The sequence below is a fragment of the Lynx rufus genome, unplaced genomic scaffold (assembly GCF_022079265.1).
Source record: "Lynx rufus isolate CCGP_SWC_20201006 ecotype Redwood Valley unplaced genomic scaffold, mLynRuf1.p SCAF_19, whole genome shotgun sequence".
In the NCBI taxonomy this organism is placed as follows: Eukaryota; Metazoa; Chordata; class Mammalia; order Carnivora; family Felidae; genus Lynx; species Lynx rufus.
Window position 1 is genome coordinate 32979846 of NW_025814833.1, and position 24366 is coordinate 33004211.

Genomic DNA, 24366 nt, shown 5'->3' on the forward strand with positions numbered 1-24366 from the left:
CATTGGGCTTCATGCTGAGCATAGAACCTGCTTGGGATTCTCTCTCTCTCTCTCTCTCTCTCCTCCTCTGCCCCACCCACTCTGGCTCTCTCTCTCTCTCTCTCTCCTCTCTCTCTCTCTCTCTCAAATAAAATTAAATTTTTTTTGTTCTTTTTTTGTTTTGTTTTTAATTTATTTATTATTTAATTTACATCCAAGTTAGTTAGCATATGGTACAACAATGATTTCAGGAGTAGATTCCTTAATGCCCCTTATCCATTTAGACCATCCCCCACTCCCACAACCCCCCCCCAGCAACCCTCTGTTTCTTCTCTATATTTAAGAGTCTCTTATGTTTTGTCTCACTCCCTGTTTTATATTACTTTTGCTTCACTTCCCTTATGTTCATCTTTTTTGTATCTTAAAGTCCTCATATAAGTGAAATCATATATTTATCTTTCTCTGACTGACTGATTTCACTAAGCATAATACCCTCTAGATCCGTCCATGTAGTTGGGAATGGCAAGGTTTCATTCTTTTTGATTGCCAAGTAATACTCCATTGTGTGCGTGTGTGTGTGTGTGTGTGTATATATATATATATATATATATACACACACACATATATGTCATATATATACATATATATGTATATGTCATATATATACATATATATGTATATGTCATATATATACATATATATGTATATGTCATATATATACATATATATGTATATGTCATATATATACATATATATGTATATGTCATATATATACATATATATGTATATGTCATATATATACATATATATGTATACATATATATATATATCTTCTTTATCCATTCATCCATCAATGGACATTTGGGCTCTTTCCATACTTTGGCTATTGCTGATAGTGCTGCTATAAACATTGGGGTGCATGTACCCCTTTGAAACAGCACACCTGTATCCCTTGGATAAATACCTAGTAGTGCAATGGCTGAGTCATAGGGTAGTTCTATTTTTAATTTTTTGAGGAACCTCCATCCTGTTTTCCAGAGTGGCTGCACCAGTTTGCATTCCCACCAGCAATGCAAAAGGGTTCCTCTTTCTCCACATCCTCACCAACATCTGTTGTTGCCTGAGTTGTTAATGATAGCCATTCTGACAGGTGTGAGGTGTTATGTCATTGTGGTTTTGATTTGTATTTCCCTGATGATGAGTGATGTGGAGCATTTATTCATGTGTCTGTTCACCATCTGAATGTCTTCTTTAGAGAAGTGTCTATTCATGTCTTTTGCCCATTTCTTCACTGGATTATCTGTTTTTTGGGAGTTGAGTTTGATACATTCTTTATAGATTTTGGATACTAACCGTTTATCTGATATGTCATTTGTGAATTATCTTCTCCCATTCTGTCAGTTGCCTTTTAGTTTTGTTGATTGTTTCCTTTGCTGTGCAGAAGCTTTTCATTTTGATGACATCCCAATGGTTCATTTTTGCTTTTGTTTCCCTTGCCTCTGGAGATGTGTTGAATAAGAAGTTGCTGCGTCCAAAGTCAAAGAGGTTTTTGCCTGCTTTCTCCTCGAGTATTTTGATGGCTTCCTGTCTTACATTTAGGTGTTTCATCCATTTTGAGTGTATTTTTCTATATGGTATAAGAAAGTGGTCCAAGTTCATTTTTCTGCATGTCGCTGTCCAGTTTTCCCAGCACCATTTGCTGAAGAGACTGTCTTTATTCCATTGGATATTCTTTCCTGCTTTGTCAAAGATTAGTTGGCCATATGTTTGTGGGTCCATTTCTGGGTTCTTTATTCTGTTCCATTGATCTGAGTCTGTTTTTGTGCCAGTACTATACCATCTTGATAATTAAGCTTTCTAGTACTTCTTGAAGTCCGGGATTGTGATGTCTCCAGCTTTGGTTTTCTTTTTCAAGATCACTGTGGCTATTCGGGGTCTTTTCTGGTTCCATACAAATTTTAGGATTGTTTGTTCTAGCTCTGTGAAGAATGCTGGTGTTATTTTGACAGATATTGCATTGAATATGTAGATTGCTGTGGGTAGTATTGACATTTTAACAATGTTTGTTCTTACAATCCAGGAGCACGAAATGTTTTTCCATTTTTTTGTGTCTTATTCAATTTCTTTCAGAAGCTTTCTATAGTTTTCAGTGTATAGATTTTTCACCTTTTTGGTTATATTTATTCCTTGGTATTTTATGGGTTTTAGTGCAATTGTAAATGGGATCAATTCCTTGATTTCTCTTTCTGTTGCTTCATTATTGGTGTATAGGAATGCAACTGATTGTTGTGCATTGATTTTATATCCTGCCACTTTGCTGAATTCATGGATAAGTTCTAGCAGTTTTTTGGCAGAATCTTTTCAGTTTTCCATATAGAGTATTATGTCATCTGCGAAGAGTGAAAGTTTGACCTCCTCCTGACCAATTCAAATGCCTTTTATTTCTTTGTGTTGTCTGATGGCTGAGACTAAGACTTCCAATACTATGTTGACTAACAGTGGTGAGAGCGGACATCCCTGTCTTGTCCCTGACCTTAGGGGGAAAGCTCACAGTTTTTCCCCATTGAGGATGATATTAGCATTGGGTCTTTTGTATATGGCTTTTATGATCTCGAGGCATGCTCCTTCTATCCCTACTTTCTTAAGGGTTTTTATCAAGAAAGGATGCTGTATTTTGTCAAATGATTTCTCTGCATCCATTGAGAGGATCATGTGGTTCTTGTCCTTTCTTTTATTGATGTGACAAATCACAGTGATTGTTTTGCAGATATTGAACCAGCCCTGCATTCCAGGTATAAATCCCACTTGGTCGTGATGAATAATTTTTTAATGTATTGTTGGATCCTGTTGTCTAATACCTTGTTGAGGATTTTTGCATCCATCTTCATCAGGGAAATTGGTCTATAAAATTGAAATTGACCCCTTTTTTAGTGGGGTCTCTGTCTGGTTTTGAGACCAAGGTAATGCTGGCTTCATAGAAAGAGTTTGGAAGTTTTCCTTCCATTTCTATTTTTTGGAACAGCTTCAAGAGAGTAGGTGTTAACTCTTCCTTACATGTTTGGAATTCCCCTGGAAAGCCATCCGGCCCTGGACTCTTGCTTTTTGGGAGATTTTTGATTACTAATTCAATTTCTTTACTGGTGGTGGGTCTGTTAAAATCTTGTATTTCTTCCTGTTTCAGTTTTGGTAGTTTATATGTTTCTAGGAACTTGTCCATTTCTTCCAAATGGCCCATTTTATTGGCATGTAATTGCTCATAATATTCTCTTATTATTGTTTGTATTCCTGCTGTGTCAGTTGTGATCTCTCCTCTTTCATTCTTGATTTTATTTATTTGGGTCCTTTCCTTTTTCTTTTTGATCAAACTGGCTAGGGGTTTATCAATTTTGTTCTTTCAAAGAACCAGCTTCTGTGTTTATTCATCTGTTCTACTGTTTTTTTGGTTTTGATAGCATTGATTTCTGCTCTGATCTTTATTATTTCCTGTCTTCTGCTTGTTTTGGGTTTTATTTGCTGTCCTTTTTCCAGCTCTTTAAGATGTAAGGTTAGGTTGTGTATCTGAGACCTTTCTTCCTTCTTTAGGAAGGCCTGGACTGCTACCTATTTCCCTCCTATGATCACCTTTGCTGTGTTCCAGAGGTTTGGGGCTATGGTGTTATCATTTTCATTGGCTTCCGTGTACTTTTAAATTTCCTCTTTAACTTCTTGGTTAGCCCATTCATTCTTGAGTAGGATGTTCTTTAGTCTCCAAATATTTGCTGACTTTCCAAATTTTTTCTTGTGGTTGATTCGAGTTTCATAGCATTGTGGTCTGAAAATATGCATCATATGATCTCAATCTTTTGTACTTTGTTGAACAACTTGTACTTGTACTTATTTGTGTCCCAGTATGTGATCTGTTCTGGAGAATGTTCCATGTGCACTGGAGAAGAATGTATATTCCGCTACTTTAGGATGAAATGTTATGAATGTATCTGTTAGGTTCATCTGGTCCAGTGTGTCATTCAAAGCCATTGTTTCCTTGTTGAATTTCTGTTTAGATGATCTGTCCATTGTTGTAAGTGGGGTGTTGAAGTCCCCTACCATTATGGTATCAATGAGTTTATGTTTGCGATTAATTGATTTACATATTTTGGTGCCACCATATTTGGAGCATAAGTGTTTAAAATTGTTAGGCCTTTTTGGTGGATAGACCCCTTAATTATGATATAATGCCCTTCTTCATCTCTTGTTACAGTCTTGATTTTAAAGTCTAGATTGTCTGATATAAGTATGGCTACTCCGGCTTTCTTTCATTGACCATTAGCATGATAGATGGTTCTCTGTCCCCTTACTTTCAACTTGAAGGTGTCTTTAGGTCTTAAGTGGGTCTCTTGTAAACAGCATATATATGGATCTTTTTTTCTTATCCATTCTGTTACCCTATGTCTTTTGATTGGAACATTTAGTCCATTGATGTTTAGAGTGAGTACTGAAAGATATGAGTTTATTGCCAGTATGTTTCTTGTAGCATTGGAGTTTCTGGTGGTGTTCTCTGGTCCTTTCTAGCCTTTGTTGCTTTTGGTCTTTTTTTTGTTTTTTGTTTTTTTTTGGTCTTTTCTCCCCTGAGAGAGTCCCCCTTAAAATTTCTTGCAGGGCTGGTTTAGGGGTCACAAACTCCTTTAATTTTTGTCTGAGAAACTTTTAATCTCTCCTTCTATTTTGAATGACAGCCTTGCTGGATAAAGAATTCTTGGCTGCATATTTTTTCCAATTCAGCACATTGCCATTCCTTTCTGGCCTGCCAAGTTTCTGTGGATAGGTCTGCTGCAAACCTGATATGTCTTCCCTTGTAGGTTAAGGACTTTTTTTTCCCTTGCTGCTTTCATGATTCTTTCCTTGCCTGAGTATTTTGTGAATATGACTATGATATGCTTTGTTGATGGTTTTTGTTGAATCTAATGAGAGTCCTCTGTGCTTCCTGGTTTTGATGTCTGTGTCTTTCCCCAGGTTAGGAAAGTTTTCCGCTATGATATGCTCACATAACCCTCTACCCCTTTTTCTCTCTCTTCACCTTCTGGGACCCCTATGATTCTCATGTTGTTCCTTTTTAATGAGTCACTGATTTCTCTAATTCTTAAATTGTGCTCTTTTGCATTAATCTCCCTATTTTTTTCTGCTTCATTATTCTCCATAACTTTGTCCTCTATATCACTAATTTGCTGCTCTGTCTCATCCATCCTTGCAGCCATGGCATCCATTTGAGAATGCAGCTCAGTTAGCATTTTTGATTTCATCCTGACTAGCTTTTACTTCTTTTATCTCTGCAAAAAGGGATTCTAATCTATTTTCAACCCCAGCTAGTATTCTTATTATCATGATTCTAAATTCTGGTTCAGACATCTTGCTTGTGTCTGTGTTGATTGAGTCCCTGGATGTCATCTCTTCCTGCTCTTTCTTTTGGGGTGAATTCCTTCTTTTCGTCATTTTGAAGGAAGAAAAGGAATTGATAAAGTAAAACAAAAATTAAAATTAAAAAATTAAAACACACACACAAATGAAATAAGTGATGCTAGATTCTAGGTGTGTTTTTGTCTGTTTATTGAAAGGAGCATGATCAATTAGAGAAAGAAGGGAAAAGAAAAACAAGAAAAACGTTTGAAAATGTGGGAAAATGCATACAATGAAATAGAATAAAATGAAATGATGGAAGTAAAATAGAATTTGAAAAATTTACAAAAAAGTGAAAAATATAGTAGAAAAAAATTAAAGAAAATGAAAATAAAATGAAATTAAATGAAATTGAAAATGAAAATAAATTTTTCTCTTTCTGTATTCAAGAAAAAGAAAAGAAACGAAAAAGAAGAAAAAAACAAAGAAAATGGCTAGACGGACCAGGAAACAGACTGAAATATGGTTGAAATTACATCAGTTTCCCCTAGAAGTCAAACTATGAAGCACTTTATAGTCCATAAACTAAGCAGGTGGAGAGACTTGTGGTTCTGAAGACTGACGTTGGCCCAGTTGGGTGGGGTTTAGTGTAATGGCTCCGTTTTCCACAGATGGCACTGCTTAGCTTACTGTGGTGGATTGCTGTGGCCCTTGTAGGCATGTATGCGCATGCACAGGAGGGTGAAAATGGCATCACCCAGCTACCCAGTCACTAATATCGGAATTCTGTGCTCTCCATGACTGGCAATCAAGCACTCCTCCTTTGTCTCCAGCTTCCATCCACTCCCTGCTTCTACACTGTCTCTGACTGAGCCGTCATCAGGCTGCCAGACAGCACCTCTGTCCTGAGTTTTATCTCAAATGGATCTGTGTTTCCCAACCCCTCATTTCTTTTTAAAAAATTTTTTTTAATCTTTATTCATTTTTGAGAGACAGAGAGAGACAGAGCATGAGCACGAGAGGGGCACAGAGAGAGGGGAGACACAGAATCCGAAGCAGGCTGCAGGCTCCAGGCTCCAAACTGTCAGCACAGAGCCCAACACGGGGCTCGAACCAACGAACCGTGAGATCGTGACCTGAGCCGAAGTCGGATGCTCAACCGACTAAGCCACCCAGGCACCCCCCAACCCCTCATTTCTGAGGGACTTCAGCTTTGACCTGCTCAGACCTTCTGCAAGAGGGTCTCACGGAGCAATGGCCAGGTGCCAGCCACACTCAGGAACATTCGTGGGACCGTGCTGCTGCTGATGCCCAGAGCAGGTGGCTGGGTGCCAGCCCGCCCCAGGAAAGGTTCACGTGATCTTGTAGCAGCAGCATTTCAGGGTTTATAGAAAATCACAACACACATCTGGCGCCAGGCTTCCTTGTTCCAGCACCAGCGAATGTGGCTGTTCTCTGAAATGCCGTCCCAGCAGGGGAACCGCCTCTCCTCGTGTGGCCCGAAGACTCCTGGACTTCACTCTGCTCCTGGGGACCTGGAGCCCTTCCCACCTGAGCACCACCAGGTATTGAGCTGCGGAGTTTCCGACTCTGCGCTCTCCCTGTTTATAGAATCTTAATGGAATTTAAACCCTCTCTTTTCTCCTTTCTCCTTTGTCCTTTCTCCCTTTTTTGTTCAGTCCCTGCGGCTGTTTCCACTTTTCCACTTTCTCTCCAGCTGCTTTTGGGGAGGGGTGCTTTTCCCCTATTCTCCCCCACCCACCTGTCTCCGTCCTGTCTCCGCACGCAATAGTGGCTCCCTGCCCTCTGCGGCTTCTGTCTCCCCTCTGTTCACCTCTCTGTGCCACGTACCTGCTGAGTTCTATCGTTCAGGTTGTGCAGATTGTTGTGTTAGTCTTCAAATCAGTTTTCTAGGTGTGTGAGATGGTTTAGTGTTGATATGGCTGCATTTCAGGGATGAGAGATGCACAGAAACTTCCAAGCTGTTCTACCATCTTGGCCTCTCCCTCTGAAGAAATTTTTTTAAAAAGAGGATTTTGTAGAAACTACCTTTTCCTGACCAGCTACTAAAATGTTAGGCTACATCTTTTTGGTACCCAAAGTTGGTTGTGGCATTTCATTAATTTATAGTTACTGGGACCATAAATTCTGAATTTTCTAGAAAGTTCTCCTTTGAAAGATTCTGTAACATTGTTGAGCCATATTTTGCAGCACTAGGCTCAGAAATATGAGTTGCATGTTGCATTTGAATTTTGTGGCAGAATTTCTCCAAGGTTATAGAGGATGAGCATCTATTAGCTAGGTGATGAGCAGGTAATGGATTTGGAACCTCTAGCCTGTTTAGCAATTCCTTCCATGTAAAATGATCTTCCTTTTATGAAAAACTAGTCTTGACAGTGATATTGGGGGGAAAAAACTAATTTGGAATGGACAGTTTAGTCCCTAATGTCTTACCAGAAAGTGTCTCTATTCCTGTTGTTATCTGTTCTGACTTGCCACTGTGAAAATAATGTTTAATCCCAATTATAAAGACTTGGAATAAACGAAGGCCAGAAATCATTAAAAACCTATTGGGTTTAATATAAAATTTTATTTAAATGTTCTTTTTGCTTCTTTTCATTTAACCTTTCCCGTGACCTGGTGTGCTCAGGCATGGTATAGAATAAGGGAAGTAGGACAGTTAATTGAAGTTCATAGAACTTCATCTGAAAAAAAGCATTTTCTGCTTTTTGTAACTTATTGGATGATTAAATGTGATATGTTAGAGTTGCATTTTAATAAATGGGGTGGGGACTGATTTTTCTAGTATATAATATGGAGCTGTGCTGTTCAATACAGTAGTAACTAGCTAAAAACTAGCATATGTGGCTATTGTACACTTGACATGTGTTCATTTCAAATAGATATTTGCTATAAGTATAAAATCCATGCTAGATTTTGGAGATTTAATACAAATAAGATAAGGTGTGATATGTCATTACATTTTGTTTAAATCATATGTTGAAATGATAATATTTTAGGTATAGTAGGTAAAACCAAATTAGAATTAATTTCAGTAGCTTTTAAATGTTCTGATTATGGCTGTTGGAAAATTTTAAATTACATACCTGCTTACATTGTATTTCTGTGAGTCAGCACTTACATAGAGAAGAGAGATTTTTAGATGGATTAAAGGAGAAGAAGCTTTTGCTTCTTGGGCTATCCAAAAAAGCTAGTCAGCTGCTGGTCCTTCATCAGGGAAATGACAGTGTCGTTGTGCTGTGGTCAGGCCTTCATGTCACATTTTTCTGCTTGTGCCTTATTGTGTTTGACCCATCTCAGGTGCTCCATGAATATGTGTTGAATTGATAATGACTTGCAGTTGTATTTCACTGGCTTATGAATCAGGAATTTTGAGTTTTGTCTTCAGCTCTGCCTCTAACTAGCTCTGTGACCTTGCACAAATCACATCCCCTTTGCCTGTCTCAGTTTTTTTCCTTTCCTTCGCTTTTTCCTAAAATAAGTGAATTTAATATGGTGATTAAATAATTTTCAGTTCAGACATGCTGTGGTTCTATTGTGTGGCTCTATATTGCTAGTCTACAAGGCAGTTAGAATTTCCATTTCTAAAATGGCACAGAAGGTTTTACTCTAATCAAGATGATTTTAGTTTGCGTGTGTCTGCCCCCTGAGACTGATTATTCCTTTTTTCTTGAATATGTTAACACAGTCAGGTTCTGGAACCTTCAAGGAACAACCCTTCTGTGATCCTTACCTGATAAGTAAAATATCCCCCCCCCATCTCTCTCTTGTCCCTTTTCAAGGTTCAACATTTTAATTATTAGCCATGCTGGCATTTTAACTTTGATTTTGCATTAGAATATGTCTGGTGTGTCACAGGAAGAGCTGCTTAGCCCAGATGAGCACATTAGGGCTTTGAGGCATAGTGATAGCTTACCAGAGTCATCTGATGCCTTCGTTTATTACTCTGTAGAATCCATTTGGTAATACCCTATACATCCCGCTGACCTATGTGAAGGAAAGTTCTGCTCTGGCACCCATACTTTCAAATGAGAGAGAATGAATGAAACTGAGCAGTATGCACCCAGAAAGAAAAGGGTCTCTTGAGGAGCTTATTTAACACAACTGGTTACTTTCTATTCATACTTCAAGCCTTACTATCTGTGTTGGTCCATCCACATTCCCCACCTCCCTGTTTTACCACCGATGTCCCCTAACAATGGAGGGGACTAGAATCACTGCTGTCCTTAGAACTCTTCAAGGAGTATAGATTGCTTCTTTCTATATACTAAATAATTCTTTGGCTTTGTCAGACTTAGATCCTTTTACCAAAGAGCTAGCAGTTGAGTAGATGTCATATATAGATACAAGGAACATACACAATGAAATGCCATTAGAATTTAGAGAAGACAGGCTAGAGGCATTAAGGAAGGGTTTTGGAATATTCATGCTGGTCTTATAAGGATCAGTAACAATTAAACATGGGGGGGTGGGAGGTAAAGGATTAAAGGCAGGAGGAATAATGTAAAAAAGGCAGAGGTGGGAGTCAAGTTAATGGAACAGCAAATACTCCTGTTTGGATGGATCACAGATTACAATGTTGATGAAATGGAATTCGTCACATCATTTTAGAGTTGTGAGGGACCTCTAATGGAAACACTGCAGATTTGAAAGATATCAAACATCATGGCAAGAACCATGGACATTATCTTCAATTAGTATGACCCTCCAACTCAAAGTTGGCTGCTGTAGAAAATACTGTGGCTCTCCACTCAGATTCTAATCTCAAGTGTCTGCCATCTGCGACAGAGAATTAGAAACCATTTCAAAAGCAACTACTGTTGTGCTACTCTACTGTGTGCTAGCGTCACAACATCTGAACAATGGAGCCAGAGCTACTCATTATGAGCTGGATCCTATCAGACCTCCCAATCCATACGGACCGGCACACCCAGCAGGAATCCATTGTAAAATTGAAGTACAGTTCCTTCTTGACTTGCCATGGGGTTACATCCCAATAAACCCCACTGTTAGTGAGAATATTGTAAGTCAAAAATGCATTTAATACACCTCGCCTACCGAACATCAGAGCTTAGCCTAGCCTACCTTAAATGTGCTCAAAACACATTAGACTACAGTTGGGCAAAATCAGCTACCACATTATATAATAAAATGTTGAGTATCTCATGTACTTTATTGAATACTGTGTTGAAAGTGAAAAGCAGAATGGTTGTTCAGGTATAGAATAGCTGTACGTGTATAGGCTGTTTACCCTCATGATTGTGTGACTGACTGGGAGCGGCGGCTCACTGCTGCCACCCAGCATCAGGAGACAGTATCGTCTATATCACTAGCCCCAGAAAGGATCCAATTCAAAATGTAAAATACAGTTTCTATTGAATGTGTATTGCTTTTGCACCATTGTAAATGCAAAAAATCCTAAGTTGAAACATCGTAAGTCAGGGACCGTAATGCACCCAAGAACAGGATTGAAGAGGGCCAGAGTGCAATGATAAAGCTGCACAAGGGGGTGGCCCAGATCTCCATGTCATTCTCCACTGTTGCATTGGTGCCTCCCCTTCGATTCACAGTCACATGGGAGTTCCTTTATGATGAGCTGACAGAGATGACAAAATGATGAGCCTGGTTTCCTGGTCCCGGGTATCATGAGCTAAATTCATATGTTGAATTTGGGGATATCCGAAACCCCAGTGCCTCAGAAAGTGACTGTATTTGGAGATAGTCTTTAAAGAGATAATTAAGTTAAAATGAGATCGTTAGGTTGGATTCTAATCCAATATGACTGGTGTCCTTATGAAAAGAGGGAATTAGGTCATAGACACAGGGAGAAGATTATGTGAAGATACAGAGAGAAGACACTCTCTGCAAACCAAGGAGGCCTCAGAACAAATCAACCCTGCCAGCACCTTGATCTTAGACTTCTAGACTCCAGAATAGTGAGGAAATAAATTTCTGTTGTTTAAGCCACTCAGTCTATGGTACTTGGTTATGGCAGCCCTAGAAAACTAATATAACCAGTATGTAGATAAAGCCTAAATGACTTTTGCTGCACTGCATTTCACTCAGAGATGGCTTTGAAAGACAGCTATGAGGAGAAATATTCCCAATGGACAGAGTTTTGAGTGAGTCATGCATTTTTTGTGGAAAGGGAAGTGTCCTGAATTTAGAATATACTTCCAAGAGGTACACAGTAAGAGTCCCATTGAGCTTTAAGCTGTGGTGGACATCTTGTTACATTGGGCTTCTCGTGTCTAGAGAACAGCAAAGAAAGGGATCACCACAAAGGTGTAAGAAATAGTAGTAATTAATGTTTGCTATAGAAAATGGGCTTACCCAGGATTACGGCCCCTTCCAGGTCATGAGCCATGGCCAAAAACTGGCCAATACAGGAATGTGAAACCCTAGCCCTCTTGCCCCAATTTGGAACAACCCTGACTGATCAGATCCAGGGGTTCAAGCAGGATTGGCTGAGACTTTGGTTTTAAGAGCATTGCATATCATCTCCTTCTGCCTTAACCTGCCCTTCTCTTTTTCTTACGGGTGGATCTTCTGAGAGCACTTCTCAATAAATATTCAGTAGTAACTTGCTATCTCAGACTATGTTTTTAAGAAAAAAATATCTAACAGAACGGGTGACTTTGTTTGATTTTTAAAGTACACTTTATTTTTTCAGATCAGTTTTAGATGCACAGAAAAATGGAATGAGAGTTATAGAGATCTCCCATATACTCCCTGCCCTCGTACATGTGACTTTGTTTCTCATTTTCACTGAGAAAAGTAGGAAAGTAAGAGACCTTCCATATGTTCTTACCACCAAACACATGAACCCACCCGCGTTTGCACCAATGCACTCTGCATACCCTCCCAGTTAGTGTGCAGGAAGCTTATGAGCATCTATCCAAGGCATTAGATGACATCCTGTATCCCCAGCTCAAGGACTTTTCTCATCCAACTATCGTGTCTCTTCCTTTCATAATTGTTTTTTATTTCATCATTCCAACGAATACACAAAGATACTGTTACTCTTTCCATTTTTAAGCCGGGAAAACATTCTGACTTGACCATGCCTTTTCTCTGCCTCCTTTGCTTCCATTTCAAACAAAAGCCTGAAAAAAACTCTATACTTAACCATCTCCAGTTGCTCTCTTCCTGTTACCTCTTGAAAGTAAAGTGGTTCAATCAAGATGTTATCCTCACTACTGCACTGAAGCCACACTCATCCAGGCCTGCCAGTGACCTCCATCTTGCTTAATCCAATGATCAATTGCCGGTTCTCATCCTACTCCACCTCTGAACATCATTTGACATAGTCGATCACTTTTTGAAGTATTTTTTTTTCACTTGGCTACCAGAATATAACACTTTCTTTGTTTTCCTCCTACCTTTGCGACTTTTCCTTCCTGTCTCATTTGCTGTCCCTACCCCCATTTTCCCAGACACCCATTCTTCTAAGCCACTAAAAGTGCACTAGGACTCAGTTCTTAGATCTCTATCTTCTCTCACTTTAGATAATCTCATCTAGTCTTACAGCTTCAACTCCATCTATATGCTGTTGATTCCCATATTTGTATTTGATTCCCAGCTTCTTCCATAAATTCCAGGTTTTAATTTCCAATTAACTGCCTTACATCTCCAACTGGGACCTCTAATAGGCATCTCCATCTTAATATGTCCCAAACTGATCTCTTGAATTACCACCACAATCATCTTTTGTACAAATCTGCTAATTCCCCATTTACCTCATTTCAATAAATGAAACACCATTCACCTGGTTGCTCAGGTAAAAGCTCCTGAACTTAGGCTTCTTTATTTCCCTCAGATAATCCATGCATTCTAGAGGCAAAACCTGCTTTCTCCACCTTCAGGATATACCCAGAACTTTAACATTTCTTATGTTTTCTGCTCCTACCACCCAAGGCCAAGACAGTACTATCTTTCAACTGGACTTTTATAAAGCATCTTAACCGTTCTCCCGGTGTCTGTCTGTGCTCATTACACTCTATCCTCAAGAATGAGATTCTTACTGATGTTTTTGGCTAATTTTTCTATTTAGATTTCTATTAGGTATATTAAAGTCTCTCACTCTTAATTGGGAACTTATGTTTTCCTTCCTATAATTCTGTCAAATTTTGCTTTACCTATTTGGTAGGTATGTTATTAGGTAAATCCATATTTTAAAACTGTCGTATCTTCCTGATGAGTTAAACCTTTTCTCATTAGGAAGTTCATCCATTCATTTATTTAACATCTACTTCTGGACTCCTGGGTGGCTCAGTTGGTTAAGCTTCCTACTCCTGATTTCACCTCGGGTCTAGTGCGGAGAGGCTCGGTGTGAAGCCTGCTTGGGATTCTATCTCTCTCCCTCTCTCTCAAAATAAATAAATAAACTTATTAAAAATCTACTTATTATTTATTGAGCATTTACTATGCACCAGGCACTATTTCAGGTGCAGTGACCAAATAGAAAAAAAAAAAAAAACCTGCCCTAATGGACCTTACATTTAGATATACTTACAAAAAACTCCGACACATTTAGATACTTTATCACTCAAGTAATAGATTTTGACTTATAATCTGCTTTCTTTTAAAGCATTAGCTCTAATTCTTTTTCCTTTGGCTAGAATTGGTTTGGTAAATGTTTTTTCATCCTTTTGCTTTTAGCATTTATATTTTAGATGTCTCTTGTAAACAGCATGTACTTGGAATTTTTGTTGTTGTACTTGGAATTTTTAATCCTGCCTGAAAATATTGGCCTTTTAACTAGATAACTTAATTCAATTAAAATTAATATAATTACTGATATATTTGCATTTATATCTTACCAGATAATTTTGTTCTTTTATTTGCTGGAACTATTTTATATTTCTTTCCTTCTTTCATGATTTGTCTTGGATCAAGTTTTTTCATATTTCCACTTTTTTCTTTCTACCAGTTTGTGATACACAATTTTTCTATTTTTAGTGATTACCCTATAAATGACAACATGAATGCTTCACTTTTCAAAGTCTAAAGATAATAAATATATTTCTCTTCCTTGTGACAATATAGGGACCATAGAATACCAGCTACACTTAAATTCTTTAAACTTACACACTGTAGGGGCAGCTGGTGCTCAGTCGGTTGAGTGTCTGACTTCAGCTCAGGTCATGATCTCGCAGTTCGTGAGTTCGAGCCCCGCGTCGGGCTCTGTGCTGACAGCTCAGAGCCTGGAGCCTGCTTCCGATGCTGTGTCTCCCTCTCTCTACCCCTTCCCCGCTCATGCTCTGTCTCTCTCTGTCTCTCAAAGATGAATAAACGTTAAAAAAAATTTAAACTTACACACTATAGTTGCTAAATATTTTTTTTATGATGAGCCTTTCATTTTCCTCAGAAAATTATTGTTTGGTATTCTTTGAGACCCAAATGTATGGTAACTTTCTCCAAAGATAATTTTTGTTTTTTTGCTTCTGTCACATGTCTAGGGCTACTACCCATATTTCATGGCTTATGTTTTCTGGAAAGCTATTTCGGCAATATGAATTTGGGTTTCTAATGCATATTAGGGCCAGCTTTTCATTGAAAAATCTATGGGTGCCCCACCAACATCTATATGCATTTGTAAGGCCATTTTCTTTGCTGTAAATTTATGGGACCAAAGATTTATGGAAGTTCGGTCTCCTATTAGATTGCCCATTTTCTGAAGGTCCCAGCCTTCTGTTTCCCCCAGCCTCTGGGATCATGCAAACAAAGCTCAATTTCTACAGGCTTGGCAACAGAAGTAGTTTCATTGCTTTTGGAAATCCTGTCTTCGTTTATATTTTGGCTTGATAAATTCTTACTCTCTTTCCAGTTTTCCTGTATTTTTAAGAAGATTGGCTTTTTAATGTTTATATACTTTTGAGAGAGGGATAGAGCTCAAGTGGGAGAGGGACGGAGACAGAGAGGGAGACACAGAAGCTGAAGCAGGCTCAAGGCTCTGAGCTGGCAGCACAGAGCCCGACACGGGACTCGAACTCACAAGCCGTGAGATCATGACCTGCGCCAAAGTCAGACGCTTAACGACTGAACCACCCAGGTTCCCCAAGATTGTTTTTAATCAACATTTTTACTTAATTTTAGCAGGATGTTGGTCTTCTCAACCAGATACACTAATGGAAAGAGCAGTCTCTCAAATGGTCTATTCTCCATATACAAGCTACAGTGTTATTCCTAAAATGTAAACCTCATTATGTTATTTCCCTGATAAAATCCCCCAGTAGCCTTCTGTCACACCTAAAATAAAATCCAATGTCCTTATCATGAATTACAGAGTCTGATGTGATCAGGCCTCCCACTGACTCCTCCTCATAATCTCCCAGCATTCTCTGCAATGCTCACCCCTTTGTAGACACACTGGTCTCCTAGAACATTCATAGAACATTCTATTGCTAGAATATGCCTCTTGCCTCAGGGCCTTTGCACTTTGTTTTCTGGATATCCACATGGCTCTTTTCCTTCATTTCACTCTGCTCAAGTGTTACTTCCACAGAGAGGTATTTTCTGACCACTTTTTCTGAATTAGTGTATCTTGGCCACATTTTTGTTCTCTGCTTTATTTTTCTTTATAGCACTTGTCACAACATGACATATTGTATATAACTTCACCAATTTCATCTTCTCTCTGTACCCAAAAGAGGGTAAGATGGTTGATCCCAGAGCCATGGTTTCCCCGCTGTACCCTAAACATTTAAAACAGGGCTTTTCAATGTCAACAGGATTTGTTAACCAATTATTGACATTTTGAGCCACATAACTATTTATTGTGGATGGCTGTCCTGTACCTTGTAGGATATTTAGCAGGATCCCTGGCCTTTACCCACGAGGCGCCAGTAGCATACCCCCTGTTGAGATAACCCAAAATGTCCCAAGGCTTTGCCAAACATCCCCTATGGGATAAAACCAGCCCTGGTTGGGAGCCACCAATCTAGGACAGCTCCTGAAACAATAATTATTCATTAATAAATGAGGACTCATAGGTTTGAATCACAATTTTCCCCCTTACTATCTGTGTAACTTTGAGTCTGTAAAATAGCAGTCATAATAATCAGCTTATAGTTTATCTGGGAGGATTAAAGACAAAAAATGCATATAAAGCATTTATCAGAGTGTTTGACACATAATACTCAGCAAATGTTGTTTTTATGATTTTTCGTATCCTTTAAGATCTAGATCAAATATCACCTTTTATCTGAAGCTTTCTCTGATTTCTTGCTAACAAAATTCTCTCTTGTGAATTCTACTAAAACTTGGTCTTTAATAGACCATGGCACATCAATTTTAATTATTTGCTTTAGTGTCTGTTTCTTCTAGTGGACTGTGAACTACTCTTCAGGAAAAGGGAGAGTGTCATATTTGTCTTGGTATCTCTTGAGCTTACGACGCATTTGACACAACTTAAAGAAAATATATTAAAACACGTTCCCTCTCCTTTAGAATGGAGGAGATTGAAACCCATGAAGATGATGGGTCATTAGGGAAGGTCTCATCATTGATCTTTGTTTAATGGGAAGCTTCTTTCCTACCCCTGGGTAGAGTAAAGTCAAGTATCAACCAAGAGCAGCAGGGCAATTAGATGCAGAGCTGACATTAAGTGCAGTTACCTCATCTCCCCACATTAACCTCCAAAGAGAACAATAGAATTAGAGAAATGGACCTCCAAAGCCATGGTGTCAAACCCCTAGTCACAGGACCAGGGAACCAGAAGTTATACGTGTAATGTAAAAATATTTCTCCTGAGAATATTCTATGGAAGCTAGCCATAGGAAACAATTATTCCCTTTAATGAGACTACAAACTTTACATAGATTCCATAGAGAGGCAGTAGAACATGGGAAGAAAGGATTATGATGAAATATTCACATAGACCCAGGTTTGAAACTTAGCTTTACCTTTCACTAGCTGTGTGACCTTAGACAAGCTACTAAACTTCTTGAGGCCTCAATAACCTCATTGTGAAACAGGAAATAATAAGAGTACCCAATTCATAGAGCTTGTTTGAGGATTAAAAAGCATAGTGTCTATAGCAAAGAAACAACCTAAGTATCTGTCAACAGATAAATGGATAAAGAAAATGTTATATTATATATATTATGATACATGTAATATATAATGGAATGTTATCCAGCCACGGGACAGAAGGAAATGTTTGTGACAATATGAATGAACCTTGAAATAAATCATAAAGAAAGTAGACTGGTGGTCACCAGGCTCTGGGGGGTAGGGGAAATGGGGCGATGTTGGTCAAAGGGTACAAACTTCAAAGTATAACATGGGGGTCTAATATACAGCATGGTAATTATAGTTAACAATACTGTATAATATACTTGAAAGTTGCTAAGAGAGTTGCATAAATGTCTTCAACACAAAAAATAAATAGTAATCATGTGATGTAATGAAGGTGTTCGCTTATGCTGTGATGGTAATCATTTTGGAATATATGTATATCAAGTCAAAATGTTACACACGTTAAACTCACACAGTATCATGTGCGAATTACACCTCAACAAAGCTGCAGGATAAAGGATATCACTTAAAGCTGTGGTCTGCCTGGAACACAGTATGTGCCTAAAAATGACAGCCTATTCATATTGGTGACTTAGTATTTCAAATTGCCTGAGACAGGGATTTATTTCATTGGATTCTTCTCTACTTGCCACCCCTCTTCAGTTTTCCAAACTTATATTCACTCTCAATATATAATAAATGATACAGAATCAGCATTTTGTAAACTAGAAAGAAAATTAGGTGGGAAATAATTAAGTGAAGAGGACATTAGTACAGTTTTACTCAAATACTCTTTTACAATTTTTTTCAAAAAGGCTCTAGTTTTTCATGACTATAATAAACATAAACTGTAATGATTACCATGAGAAGTTCTAAAGAATAGCATTGTATATAAAATAGTGAGTTATGGTTGTGGCTTAGGTTTCACATTAAACAGCCAGTTTCACATTAAACACCTTTGCCTTTGTTCTTCATTTTCTAGCGAGAAAGAACTATCTTTCCCACTAACCAAAGGTGCTAGTTTTCCTTTTTCTAAGCCTGCCCTTTCCCTGACTTAGGTAGCACACAGAAGAAATTACTCAGGGGGGAGAAAAGGCTGTAATTTCTGGGTCCTTTTATGCTAATCTCAACCCACAGCGCAAAGCTTTTGACTAGTGTGAAACTCCATGATTTGTTTCTTCAATGAAAACTTGCAAGGGTTTTTGCTTTTGTTTTTCCTCATTTGTTTTTTTAACCGCATACTACCTATTGCCCCAACCTCCCTACCACCATTGCTCCCATCAATACCCTAAATAGGGTATTAGAAAATGAAATGTATGGGGGCGCCTGGGTGGCTCAGTCGGTTAAGCGTCTGACTTTGGCTCGGGTCAGGATCTCACGGCTCGTGAGTTGGAGCCCCGCGTCAGGCTCCGTGCTGACAGCTCGGAGCCTGAAGCCTGATTCGGATTCTGTGTCTCCCTCTCTCTGCCCAAACTCTGTTCCCCCGCTCGAAGTCTGTCTCTGTCTCTCTCTCAAAAATAAACATTAAAAAAAAAGAAAATGAAATGTATGGAACAAGTAGGTCTGACTCTCCCAATTACAGACTGTCCTCAAAAAGTAATTTGAAATTAGATTCATAAAATCACAACTTACGTATAAACTTACGGTTTTAAAATGCATTAATGAGAGAGATTAGAAAAGATATTTTTTGAGAAATTTAAAGTGTATCAAGACACATAAACTACAGTTCTGGTAGATGTCGCATAAAGTCAGCTCTGAAAAAGTAAAATATATTTCTCATAAATAGCCAATGAGATTGATTTTTTTTTTCCTTTTACAGTTTTCGCAGTAGGAGCCATGATCATTGTAATGCATATGGCCTGGTACATAGTAGCATCTCAATACAAGTTTGTTGCGCATATGGATGTTAGAATAAATAGAATAATGCAACATTATGGCTAGGCGCGAAAAAAGTACCACATACACAGACATTCACACTGAAAATAAATATTTATTCCAAGTGTATTGAAATATTATTGACTATATTCCTTATGCTGTACTTTTCATCTTTGTGACTTATTTATTTTATAATTGGAAGTTTGTACCTTTTGATCTCCTTTATCTATTTCACCCATCCCACTGCACTGCACTGAGTAATGTATGGAATTGTTGAATCACTGTGTCATACACCTGAAACTAATATAATATTGCATGTTAATTATACTTCAGTTTAAGAAGGAAAAAATAAAAGTGCATTGATTATATACATAATAGTGATTATATCCTATAAGATATTAGCCAAAATCAAGTGATGTAGAGTTTTATTTATAATATATCTTAGAGATGTTATATTTTATTTGTAGTATATCTTGGAGATGTTTTCAAAGGGTTGACGTGAGGACAGCAAATAGCAGAGAAATATATAGAATATGATTCAATTTTAAAAAGTGACTACTGAACTTCCACTCTGCCCATGAAGAAATAACCAATCCAGACCTTTCCATACCTACACAGACAACTAGAAAACTAGAAAACGTACATTTGAAATAATCTTGTACCAGATATCAGGACAATGGGCAGTGCAGGACTGTGATCACTAAGAGAAACAGAAAAAAATAAGGTGAGCTCTGCAGTCGCTCTAGCACAGGAGAGAAGAACCCAAGTGAACCACTGTTGTTTCACTAAATTGAAGAGTAGAAATGGGAATTGGGGTAAATTGAAACAATTGGAATTTGCATAGCAGAAAAATGGAGAGGAGGGAGCTATGCAGAAAAGGAGCTCCAGCAATCTTTATGAGGGCCTTCGGAATCTTTGGCCAACTGCTAATCAGCACATTTGTAGGATGAGTTCCATGAGACCAGAGAAAGAGTGACCGCTTGTGAGTCACCGGTTGAAAAATTCCCAGAACTCACTGTCACGGCTCTCTAGGAACATACCTATAGATGCAGAGGTTGGGTTTATTACTGATTGCAGTGGAGGAGAATGAACACCGAGGCATCTGGTTCATTCTGACAACAGAGAGTGTTAGGACATGCAGGGTTTGGGCTTTGGTGGGGTGATTTGGAAGAGGGTCTAAGGAGTGGGGGTTTGCTCTAGATAGTATGCTGCCAGAAGATGGGGACAATGCTATGGCTGGGTATCAACATAAATCTTATGTAGAAGAAAGGCAGGGGAGAACAAATCTAAAGCTGTAATTGGACAAATCAGTAGCACTCATGTTAGCAGGGAGGGCGATGTCCATATTTTGTGGGTTATATAGAGATCCGATTTTTGTCTGTGCTTAGACAAACTCATAAAATGGCTTTGTTTTATCTCACTTTATCATCGTCTGAAATTGGTGTTCTGTGAGATCATTTATGTCCCACAAGAGAATAATATGGCCTAGCTGTGAGTGCCAGGCCAGCTTCTAATAGCACCGAGGCCTGTAAGTGTCAGGCCAATTCTCAGATGTCAAAAAATGGGGTTTTTTTTGGTTTTGGTTTTTGTTTTTTTTAATTTTTCTACACATAGGATTGAAAAGTCTTTAAAACCTACTAGGCTACTGGAGACTCACTCTAGCAAAGCTTAAAAACAGACCTTAAAATCAAGATGTAAAAAATCAAATTAAAAAATCCTTTAAATCAAAATCCAAAACTCTTCATTTAACTGCCTAGCAAAACAAACGGAACAGCAAATTGTGAGCTATAACAAGAAGGAAATTGTAGATAATGGAGTTAGCTGACAAGGGCTTTATAAGAGTTATTTAAAATAATGTAGCTTTGTTTTAAATTTTAAAGAAAAACATGAACATAATGAGGAGATAAATAGAAAACAAAACATGAGAGTTTGGAGCTAAAACACACACTGTCTGAAATTAGAAACTAAGTGGATGAAATTTCCAGAACATTAGGCACTGCAAAACAAAAAAATTAAAAAAAAAAAAACTAAACCAAAGTAAAATTAGAAAATTCAGTTGGTGACAACAGAATCTGACTGTATTACAAATGTCTTAAATAACTTCACTGAAGAAGGTGGGGGGAAAGGTGGATATGAATCGAGTCTATAAGACTAAACGCAAAAAGTTTCATATAGATACTGCACTCTATTGGATAACATCGTTTCCCACTGGGGTACAGACTAACAATTCTGAAGCCATTTGACATGCATACTGGAACTGAACAATGAAGCAAATAGATGATGGAGTTGGAACTCAAGTTTCTCACTGTTGGAACGGGAGATTGCAGACAAGCAGAAGGCTAGAATGATACATATGGTAATGGGTTCAAGTTCAAGACATCAGTATAAACTCAGGTTTAGCTAACATAGATATAGATGGCTGCATATAGAAATATTTGTAGATACAGATATATACACAGTTGAGTTTACATACGTATATACTTTCTCACTGTATCCACTGAGAGTGCCTAGAATTGATGACAACTGAGAAGCAACCAACACACCTGGGACTCAAATCTTGGTTTCTAGTACCATTCTCCAATAAAAGAAACCGGGGCTCCTTGAAAAAATGACTGTTTCGAGGGCTAGGGCAGGAAATATACAATATGAGCCTAGAGCAACTTGTAATGCCAGAAAATTGTTAAAAATCTCAAAAGCAAATGGGTGGGGGCATGTAAAAAGGACACCGAAACCAACAGAAATAGCCCCCAATGACCAAAGCAGGAACAATATGAAAAAATAATAAATAGTATTGACTTATAATGCAAACTATGCAATAAATATCTAGAAATCCATAGTGATATAAATTATTGGGTAAATAAGTGGAAGAAAAGAGACAAATCTCCTATAGAGAACTCCAAATCACGTACGTTGATACTCCCTACTCTAAGGTGGAACCCAATTCCCGTCCCCTTTGAGTGTTGTCTGTACTAAATGATTTGCTTTGAAACTTCACCGTGGAGGTAACTTTACTGTGGAGAAATGTGGCCTACACTACTTTGGCTAGGTGATGAGAGCTAATGGCATTAGCGATGTGTCATGTGCTATCAGATACCCCGTGGTATTCTTCCCCAGAACTCATAGCCTCAGTCTAAGAATGACAACAGCATCAGAACAAAAAAATCCCAATTGGGGGACATTATGCAAAATATCTCACCAGTACTTCTCACAGGTGTCAAGGTCATCAAAAACAAGGCAAGTCTGAGAAACAATTAAGAGGAGCCTGAGGAGACATGAGGACTAAATGTCATAGGGTGTCCTGCATGGTATCCTGGAGTGGGAAAAGGACATCAAGTAAAACCTAAGGAATACTGACTAAAGTATTGGCTTCAGTTAATAATAATATATCTATATTGGCTCATGTGTTGTGATATATACACCATTATATGGAAGATATTAACATTAGGGAAAACTGAGTATGGGGTTTTCTTATATGTGAACTTACTGTACTATGTTGACATCTTTACAGTAAATGTAAAACTATCCAAGAAAATGTTTATTAAGCAATTTACACACCAGTAATGACGAGTAGAATAATGTTACATGATCCAACATATATATATATTAGGAGTCCAAGAAAGAGAAGGGAGAAAGGTGGAAGCAGAAAATTATTTGAGGACAAATGGATAAAATTTTGTAGATTTGATTTTAAAACTATGAATTTGTAGAACCAAGGAGTTCAATCAAATACAGGAGGATAAAGACAAAGAAAATCAAGCCTAAGGCATCATAACCAAATTGCTAAAATAAGTGTAGGGAAAAAATTAAAAGCAGGAGAACAAAAAAGACACGTTACATGTAGATGAATAAAAGGAATTATTACACACTTATTATCAGAAATTATGAAAGCCAGAGCACACTTTGACAAAATTTATAAATGTGCTAAAATCAACAAAACTACCAGCCTAGATCTCTGCATCCAGTGGAAATCTGTTTTGGAGATGAAGAAATACAGAAATTTTCAGCAACATTAAAACAAAAGCAGAGATCAGAAGAAGTCGCGAGGTAAAAGAAATGTAAAAGGAATTCTTTCAGATTGAAGGGGAAAAACATATACCACATAGAAACTTGGATCTGTACAAAGCAAAGGGCCTAAAACAATGAGTATGTATGTAAATTTTGAAGTTTTTTTTTCATTAATTTGGGGAAAAAGATAGACGATACAACTTACCAACATCAGGAATGAAAGGGAGAATGTCCCTGTATACCCTATAGTCGTTCAAAAAATAATACGCACCTCAAACAACTTTATGACCATGCATTAGCAACTTAGATGAAATGGACAATTACTGAAAAACACGATACCTAAATATAATAGAGAATTGTAATAAGTCTGAATTGTGTGCCTACATTGATTGCATATAAATATACAATTCATATATACTAAAAACACTGAATAATTTATTTTTAAAAAATAACACTGACATGGGGCGCCTGGGTGGCTCAGTCGGTTGAGCAACCGACTTCGGCTCAGGCCATGATCTCACGGTTTGTGAGTTCGAGCCCCACGTGGGGCTCTGTGCTGACAGCTCAGAGCCTGGAGCCTGCTTCTGATTCTGTGTCTCCCTCTCTCTCTGCCCCTCCCCCGCTCATGCTCTGTCTCTCTCTGTCTCAGAAATAAATAAACATAAAAAATTTAAAAAAAATACATTAGTAGTATGCTTATCATGATGAGCACTGAGTAAGGTATAGAAGTGTTGAATCACTATATTGTACACCTCAAACTAATATAACACCATATGTTAACTACACTGGAATTAAAATAAAAAAAATAGTACTGACATTGTTTTCCTGTTTATACTACATAAATCCTATTAATTCAATTTTTCATACATCTCCCATTAAATTTTGTTATAAAAAAGCGGCGGAGGGGGCGCCTGGGTGGCTCAGTTGGTTAGGCATCCAACTTCGGCTCAGGTCATGATCTCCCTGTTTATAAGTTCAAGCCCCACCATCAGTCTCTGTGCTGACAGCTCAGAGCCTGGAGCCTGCTTCAGATTCTGTGTCTCCCGCTCTTTGCCTCTCCCCTGCTCATGCTCTGTCTCTCTTTCTCTCAAAAAT